Source organism: Varroa destructor, unplaced genomic scaffold (assembly GCF_002443255.2).
Source record: "Varroa destructor unplaced genomic scaffold, Vdes_3.0 BEIS01000006.1, whole genome shotgun sequence".
NCBI classification, from domain to species: Eukaryota; Metazoa; Arthropoda; class Arachnida; order Mesostigmata; family Varroidae; genus Varroa; species Varroa destructor.
Genome location: NW_019211459.1, coordinates 29,550,965 through 29,560,579, shown reverse-complemented (window position 1 = coordinate 29,560,579; position 9,615 = coordinate 29,550,965). Strand labels below are relative to the sequence as shown.

Below are 9,615 nucleotides of genomic sequence, written 5' to 3'. Positions count from 1 at the left end.
GTTCATCATATATTCTCACCTTTACCAGGTACCTTGTACATAAATGTAAATAAAATATTTATTGAATAAAAAAATCACAATTAAATAATATTTAACACATTATTTGTACCACTGAGCATTCTTCTTCTTTGAGCCACGCTGCTCAAGAAAAGGACATATGCCTGCGTGGTATAGCTCACAAAAGTCTTCGTAGCAGACACAAATTCGTTATGCTTGTGGTGCGATTTATATTACATGTGCGCGCCAAGTTCGAGTTTACGTCCGGTATATCTAAACCGCTAAAAATTAGCTCAAATATGGTAGAAGCCATGTTTTGTGCAATAGACTACTATACGGTGATTCTTTCTGTGTGACTCGTTCTATGTTCCGTCCGCTAATACGTTTACAACTGACATTTGAAGTACTTACGTTGTCTCGAGAGATATTCTGTTGTGTTGTTATCAGCATTGTGGAGAGTTTGAAAATGCACATTATAACTCGAAATTGAAAAAAAATGAAATTAGGTTAGTAGTCCTGGACCAGCAAGCCTCACTTATATACAATGAAGACGAACGTAGATTTACAGTTGGTTAAAAAAAGTGGGCTTACAGTTCTAGCGGCACTAGAACAAACTATTTATAACTTAACGAATTTGGTTACTATTTTATGTAGTATAGCGTAGGTAACAGCCTCATAACACTGGTCACCTAGTTACGCGTAGCAAGTTAGGTGACCTTCAATGCTCGCACATCCCTTCAAATCAGAACACCTAGCTACTCATTGTTGCACAGTTCCTTATTGCAATTATATATTTATATGCATCCGCAATGTACGTTCTCATCTCATCAATGGATCTCTGTTTTTGTGTGTTGTCCTTTGCGCACTCCAAAATAACAAATCTATTGAAATGAAATCTAGCGATCGCGAAGGCCACTCTATTGAGTCTCATTGGAAGCTTAACACCTGCTTGTGGTAAGCTTCGTGTAATTTTGCCGTATGCTATGTCATATGCGTATCATTTTCTCTATGCTAGGATTACAAATGGTGCCGAACTACATTCTTAGACTGAGTAAAGGTGTTCCGCTTTAGAGAAAATCACAACAGCACTCCCAGACTGGTGAATTTTCCAAAGCAACTAATGTTCGGTACCTATATTAAAATAAGCTTGGACGGGCTACTTGTTGTGACGGGTATGCATTCATCTGCCATTTTTTGGTACAAAAAAAGCCTCTTCCTTATAGATCTTCTATCTCTAGAAACTTCTTCTAGTAAAGAACGATGCGTTGTTTTCGCAGCTTAAGCGGAAATGGGCTATTATCCAGTCTATTCATGACGAACTCCTACTGAAATAAAAACCTCCTTTTTTGCCCGAAATCGACGCCCTACATTATTTCCAGTTTCCATATGGCTTTTAAAAGATTTGAAAAAGATTTTCATCATTGGAAGATCCTGAGACATTTAAAGATTTCAAAAATTCATCAAAATGGCTCAAAGAGCCATTTTTGATACATCTGCATCCTTGGTACAAGAATGAATGGCCGTTTCAGAGAAGAAAATATCGATGGTTGATTGGATCATTTCGATGAGCTCTAAAAGTTGATCTTTATAAGACTTTTTACGCCTTTATATAATTTTTGATCATTTGGATGCTTGGTCAGCTATATGTCCGAATTTTTTGATTTTGCTAGATTTTTTCGTATACAGTGTATGGGATGAAACCTGGAAGAGTTTATAACTACCGCTGTCGCTTGATATATGGGTACTATTTGTGAGTTAAAATAGGAATATTTTAAAATATCTAGCGTATAGTTTAGACCCCAAATTGGAGTTACAATTGCTTTGGATAGTTTTTACATTAAGGAAACGTAATTGTCTGGAATGATAGTTCTAGCACATATTGAAAAAAAAATTGGCTTAGATATGCGTTTTTGTTTAGATATGGCCTCAAAAACAAAAATGGAGCACGGTCGAATTTGTTGCGCTGAAATATGTCCGAATATCAGTCGCTTTATTTTCTTTTTCAGCTTATTGTCACAAAGGCCACTTTGATGTTCCAGGCTAATATATGTTTCTTTATAAACAATACGCTTGTGATTGCATACATTTTATCCATACACCTAAAATAAAAATAAAAGTAGTCTGACATAAAAGTCATGTATGGCAAGATCTTGAGACTTTAATGCACGCATTTTCCTCGGCTTCGAGTCTGCAAAACGGGTTCGAGAACGCTGAATATCACGAAATGATTTTACGAGTCATGGTTACATAATGCAAAAAAATAGCTCCACACTCCTTCCATCAGTTTTCGTTTAGAAAAAAACGCAGGCTTACCAGAGTAGCTTTTATTTTCCGTCAAGTTCTTATGATTTAAATAGTCGTCCTCGATTGAGAAAATTACGTACGGTTCAAGAAACCACGTACAGCTTTATCATTTCTTCTCTCGACAGTCTGTTGGCTATAGCAGCATTTTGCAACTCTGAAATACTGTCTGTCGGCCGTAAGGTTTCGTAGCAGAACGACTATACGGATTGCTTAATAAATCTCGGTCCGTGTGAGTAACCAGGCTGTTTTTGTCAACTGAATCGAAAACATTTTGAGTTTACTCTGAGTGTAAACTCTTTTTGTTTCAGGCCGGGATCAAGTATCTTAATCAGTGAATTGCAAACTTAAATAATGTTACTTCTTGACCTTGCCAATCGACTCTACAAGACATGAAAGGTAAAAACGCTGGTTTTATAGAATTTACGTTTCTTGATGATTTGATCATGGCTATAATTACGTACAGCCATTTGTTTGCATCGAGCTAGGTTCCCAAGCTTTGAAGGAAGCAAAGCTGACGGTTAAGCTAAGCAAATATAATTTATACATGAGCACTGTCGAGTACCTCGACTTTTGACTTGTGTAGGAAGAAGCTCAGCTACATGGGAGGAAGCTTCAAGAGATCACCGATTTTTCTTGACCACAGACCGTTGTAGGTGTAAAACTGTTCCTACGTTTTTAGTAATTTAGCTTTTCCTGCTTGTTTGTAATATACATTGTTTGATCGTGCAAGTCCCGAAATTCCACATAAATGATTGCAAAATCTAGTTGCTTTTAAAAATATTAGCTCTTGCGGGGTCTGGCAAAGCTCGTAGAAAAACTCTATTTGAACTTGATTGTGTAAAACTATCTGAGCGTGTGCAGCGTAAATTCATGAAGTATGTATCTACCACGTCAATACGAAATGGCATTTATTGTCAACCATCACGATGCAGCAGATATGAAACTTTAATAATGTCGACCTATGATGTAAATAGAGACTTGTGATGGAGTCCTTTGCTTAACAAGCACTCGACTTTGTTAATAAAAGAGCCAACATTTTATTAATTTGGCCTTAATAGCGAAACTTACTTTCTCGGAATATCGGTACTCACTAAAATACGTTTTTGTACCGTTTGACAGAAATGCAATTTTGTCTAGTATCTAATCGTATGTTTAAGGAGAACTGAATATATTAGGACGTTTGATAGATATGCAGCAAAAAGTCAAGCAATAAACCCAACCGGAGGACATTACTCGCATCAGCCATTTCACTTGTCCAAGGTGCGGCTTGATTTTATGTAGCCGCATCGTTCAGTTTGTTAAGGAACATATAATGGTATCCACCGGCCAATCCGTATGTCGCATATGAAACAAACAAGGTTTGAGTATACTGGCAGAACTGTTTAGCGGACCTACATATACTGAACAGTTGCCTGCATTAAGCGTGACTTCCGGACAACTACTTCCGGGATTAGTTGTACCCTGTTAGTCGAAGGGAACAGGATATGTGAAACGTATCTATCTATAGCAAACTATAGAGAAGCTTGATCTGATACCTTGGTATCAAAAAATAAAAAAACCGGATTTTTATCTACGACGGGCTAGCATACGTCGAAAATTTGTTAGTAAACAATTTTTTGGAGATATTTTCAGGGTAAAGTATTAAGCATGAAAGAGTGGCTGATGTCAACTAAGATAGATGACCATCTTCTCGAAAGAGAGGCTTTTAAAAACAAGTTTTTGTTCCACTCGTGGGACGATAACAGCGCCCTATATGGAAGTGATTTTGCTCCAAAGCTACTAAATAAGATTATTAGAGATTAATGAATTAATCCCAACGGACTTAAACACAATTCAAACTGGCCGCGTACATATCTTCTGCACCTACTGCGCTAACTATGCAGAAGGGGCCGATTTTCGGGCATGAGGAGCAAGAAGTTAAGTTTTTAGACCTAAGACAAGTGCATAGGATGGATGGTATCTCGCGACATCAATTAATTTTCTTCTAAAAGAAGCGCAACTTGAGAAGAGGCAACTATTAAAATAATTTGCTTTAATATCATTATTGTTTATTCAACATGCCAGACTTCAACATACGATTTCGAGCAGATAGCGGTACAGACTACAGGATGTATGTGATGGTTACGTCAGGCGCCTTTTCCGACAGCAGTTTTCATATATGAGCAAAAAACTAGACTTGTGTCGTTTGTCACCTTTCTAGTTCTAATTGAAATGGCCCATCTTTACCACACTAAACGTCCCACTAAAAACAGTTCTTCCGTATATATTTAAAATCATACTTATCCGCACCGGTGTTATTGTTATTGGTATTACTAACTAGCGGGTTTTATTGCATTTCTAGAAACATGCAAAAGGTTAAAGCATACAAAAGCAAAACCTAAATGAAACACCGAAACCTAACTTTATCCGTTTTATCCCTATGTACAACCAGAAACTTGATGCACTGTGCAAACAGTTCATCAACGTGTGACGCGGGCTCTGACAAAAATAATCTTCATATATTGGCACTCCGCTGTAGTTTGCTACAGTATAGTTGTTTATATCTTCTCGAGATTGCACGGGAAGATAATACATAATTAGGAATCGCCAAAAACTGCAGCAACCGAAATCAAAATAGAATAACAAATGATTCTTAACAATCATCCGATTTCAACTTGCATGTGCATTCCTCAATCAAACTTAAGTACCAAATCGCATGCTTTTCCAAAATATCCACATGTCCATGTACAGTTTCAATTCATTTAAAAAATTACTTTTTAGGACACATATAAGAAAAAATCAAACAAAGGTTGCGAAAAGAGTTTGCTTTATAAAAGCTGCCTGAAGTTGTTTTGCACAGAAACTATCATAACCAGTATTATGGGAATAAGACGCAACTAACAATATATTACGAAAATCGTTTTCAAGAGTATCTTTCTCTTACAACAAAGGACCATCATAGTAACGAAAGCGAGGCGCGGAATAACACATATGGAGATTGCATGACTACAAGATCTTTCTGCATATTCTAAGGCTATAGATAAAAGGAAATAGAACAGGCAGGGTCTTAAAAATCCGAGCACGAAATTGGTGTTCTACGTGAAAACAAAATAGCAAAATATGCAAACTTCTATTTATTAATAAGGGTTTAGGTGATGATAGGGGGGTAAACAATTTCGTATTAGTTTTTAAAATCTCCATGTAGATTTGATTCTGGAATCATAGTTTATGCCAACGTCTTCAGCTTCGTAAGTTGCTCGTGGCTTAAAGAAGTATGATAAAGGAAAAGACATCCTTTGAGCATCAGAGGTACCCATTATAGTAGTTGCTGGTCTGAGGCGAAATTGAGCTGAATGTACATTATCAGAACGAGGCTGGATAAATGCATCCCCAGAAATTCAGCTCGGGAAACTTTAGTAATTTCTGCGCCAGCAGTAACTAAAGTATCATAAAAACCGATTCAAGTCTTATAAAAAAGTGAACGAAAATGGAGTTTGCCACATTGATAGCTAGATTAGCCTTCTGCACCTGTTTCTCAATTTCGGAAAATTAAAATTTGCCTAGAATGTGAAATGGAAAATATTTAGTCCGCTATATTCTGCGTGGAGAATAAGTCTTTACTTCTTACATTGTTGCTACTTACTTACAAATAGAAATAATATAAGAATTTATATACTTTCAAAATGTGTCATTGATGATGTACCAAACAGGTTATCCCGAAAACTTGTTTACAAAATAAGAATAAAAGAAGACACCGAAAAAAACTGCAAATAATCATATGAAGGTTTCAATTCGCCCACCTCGTTTTGCCATAATATCTAGTCATTTGTGACAGAACATACTATATTCTATAGTATACTCACATCAGTGTTTAGTAAACCATGCCTATTTGGACGATTTACAGAGCATATTAGCAACTCTCTAAAGGCGAAAAAATAAATCAAGTAAGTTTTGCAGTAGCACAAAAATAAATTTTCTTTTACGAAGAAAAGTACATTTTACTAGAGTAGACTTTGCTTTAAACACCCAGTTGTATCTGTCCAAGAGGAAGAGATTAAACAAACATAAGGTCATTTTGGATCCGCTGAGATCCCCTCCTCTTCAAGAGATCCTTTTTAATCAGGTGAAAAGCTTCGTGAATTTTACATTTTAATACTGGAATAAGTTAAGATCGTACTTTCTGGCTTGAAACATTCTAATTCACTTTGGCGAACAATCTATTAAAGCTTCTTCTTGCTTGTTGTCTTATATCTTCCTATCTTATGTGATCTTCATAAAGCTGATTCTGTGACTCCTTCTGAGGAACTTTCTACGTATAATTCCTTTGAAACTGCCGTGTTATGATAGGCATTCGCATCGAGTTCCAGGTATGTTGTTGCCGAAGAAACAAACTGTATTTAGAGTTTTCAGAAAAGTTTATTGGGGCTAATACTAATTTCACCTAAGAATATTGTAGATGATTTATATTCAGTGTAAATAGACTTGGTTTCCAGGAAATTTAATTGTAATTATAATAGGAGATGCAACTGTGGAACATATCTATGTTATTTAAACTTGACTATACTACAGGGTGTACTTGCTACATTCAAATCGGTTTCATTATATAGAAACCAACACAATAACATCGTCACGGCTGACCTACGAATACTAAGTCTTTGGTACGACTTGAAGCTAGATGTGGAATAAAAGTGGAAAAAATAAAACCGGGATGCCGTACTCAAGACTATATCTTTTTGTACTTGAAGCCGGCGGGCTGTGTCATATCTAATCATTATATGGTTTTCGAAAACTGCTAGAGAGACTTCCAAGGCAGAAGATTCACGATGAAAAAAGCTCTTCAAAATGTATGGCTAATGATTCTTGCATATTGAATTGCGATTGTTATCTATTTTTAGAAGTACGCATGTAACATACCTCAGGAAAACCTCCGGTTTGCCTCACATTAGGAATGTCAATAAAATGTTTTACAATTTTTAAAATGCATTATTTACATTTGAGATAAATCTGATGAAGAATTCTTCGGCTAGCCTTCAAAATCTGTCGCGACCTTGGGTAAAAACTCTTTTCCGCTTCGCTGATAGATCCGACCCTTGCTTCATCTGATTACTACTGACTCAGATCTGTACAGCGCGGTATAGAGGGAAAGCGATCCAACGCAAGGCAAGCATTAAGCAAAAAAGAGACTAGGTTGTGAATAGCTTTTATAAACTTTTCCAGCAAGGAACAATGAATCAATTGGCCGAATAGTGACAAAAAGAATGATAGAACAGCAGACAAATTATTCTTAGTAGATTTCTAACTTCATTAAAAAAATTTAAATATCTCAGAGGGCTGAATGCATGAAATCAAGAGACTTTCTCACTGTTTTGCTCTGTTAAGCACGAAGGATTTCGTAGTTTTAAACATTTAGAAACGAAAACGACGACCCTGTTTTTCGACTATCCTAAGGGCCCTTCTCTTGGGGTCCAAACCAAATTTCTCCCGTAGCAGTGCTTCACGCGATAAGAATCAATGAATGGTGCATCATGTTATTTCATCGCTTTTAGGTGAGCCTACTGTTACAAGCTAGGTGTTAGTGAGCTGAAAGATAAACTGTGATAAAGCAATGGATTAGCATTGTAATGAATAGAAGACATCATGTTGTTCGGCAGAATGGAGAGAAATATTGTATAAAGCTCGCTTCCTGTTGATGAAACACCACCATGACTTAACAGGCAAATTTTTATTCCGTTTCATTGAATGGCGCTTCAAAGTATACTAACATAAAATTACATGACTGCAGTTGGGCAATTGTTCGTGAAGTATACACACTGCACGTATGAAAAGCTACATAACGCGGTCTTAGCACATGAAATACATTTTTAAGATAGTATTCCTAAAAAAAGATTCATAAAAGGGATCCCTAAAAAAGGATCATAGAACTACCAGTTGCAAAATATCGTTTGTAATATTTTGACTCACAATTAATGCCTTTATCAAACGAAACAGCATTTTCTCCTCCTGTTATAAAGAAAAGCTATTGTCCATGAAATTCACACAAGGCTATTTTAGATGCATCGTATGTAAAGCAATATAATTTTTTCAGGGTGAAACATAGTCTTTTATTAATATGTACATTTTTCTATATACTTATGATGACACCTGTAGTAGCGTAACACATTATATTATCTTATAGATCTATCATATTATTTGTTAATGGATATTAGTTATAACTATATGTACTATTTACACAGCAGCCATGCCGTTTCCAAAGCTCCGCGTACTCAGTCACAAAGCGTCCACTTGTATACTCATACATTGCTGTTTGCAAATATCCGTAACTGTTATTTACAATAAATATATTTTGCTTTCCCGAGCTTGGCATGACAAGTTTTACAATAAGAAACTAGTCATTAATATGTTTCGCAACGGTGGTTATATTTACAGCAGATACAACTTTTTGAGACACGGCATAGTGATAGATCAATTTTTTCTATTATAATATAAAATCCGAAATATTACTCTATATTGCTTTCAATATAATGAATGTTTGATGTACGCCAGTATCAGTACATCTTGATCTCCTAAAATAATGTTATACAAGTAACAGCTGAGCATACACAGCTGCGATCAAGGTCTCGTATATACATTGCTTATTATTTTAAGTCAAAATTTCATTTGCATTTTATTCGTAATTCGGATAGCGTAATAGTTGAGACGAACAGAAAAATATGCGTTCAGATAAGAACATGTAATATGTAAGTTGCACTATAAAAAAATTCAAAAAACTGGAAAAACCTCATTCATTACAAAGAGCTTCTACTTCTCCGTTGGTTACTAGTATTAGTTTCTTGTAGAGGAGCTTACGTAGATAGCACTGTACGTACACCAGGAAAAGACCAAACACGATACACACTGACTACAAAAATCTTAAATAGTATAAGTGAAATGTTCGGTGTTTCGAGTACCTGGCACAGATACGCTATTCTTTCTATCAAGGTGACTGATAATATTTATGGATCACTGTGTGGGATAGAGCGTGCCTTGCCTGGTGAAGTCTCTCTCAGCATCTCGGCTGCAACTATTTTTCCAGATATAGGCTTCACTATTTGGATACCGTTTACAATTACTGAATTTTTCAAAAATACCAGCTTTCGAAAGCTATATTATCTGACATAATAATAAACAGCATCTAATACCGAGTACAAAATGAAACGGTGGGCTTAGATTTGACTACGTATATTTATACATTTATGCAAATTGTTTTAAAGCCCATGGAGCCCTGGGCAAGAAAAACAAAATAATGACAATTTTTCGGTATTTCCTGCCTAGATATTTCCTCCCCCCCTCTCTCTC

General features: G+C 36.0%; 1 long non-coding RNA gene across 1 annotated transcript in view; it reads left to right on the top strand.

The window, feature by feature from the left end:
- The first annotated feature begins 325 nt into the window (after positions 1-325).
- LOC147755094 (uncharacterized) overlaps positions 326-9,615 on the top strand; it is a 15,667-nt gene continuing 6,377 nt past the window's right edge. Inside the window, exons 1-2 of the long non-coding RNA XR_015316165.1 lie at positions 326-503; positions 2,610-2,697. This is a non-coding gene — a long non-coding RNA (uncharacterized LOC147755094). The remainder of the gene's footprint in view (positions 504-2,609; positions 2,698-9,615) is intronic.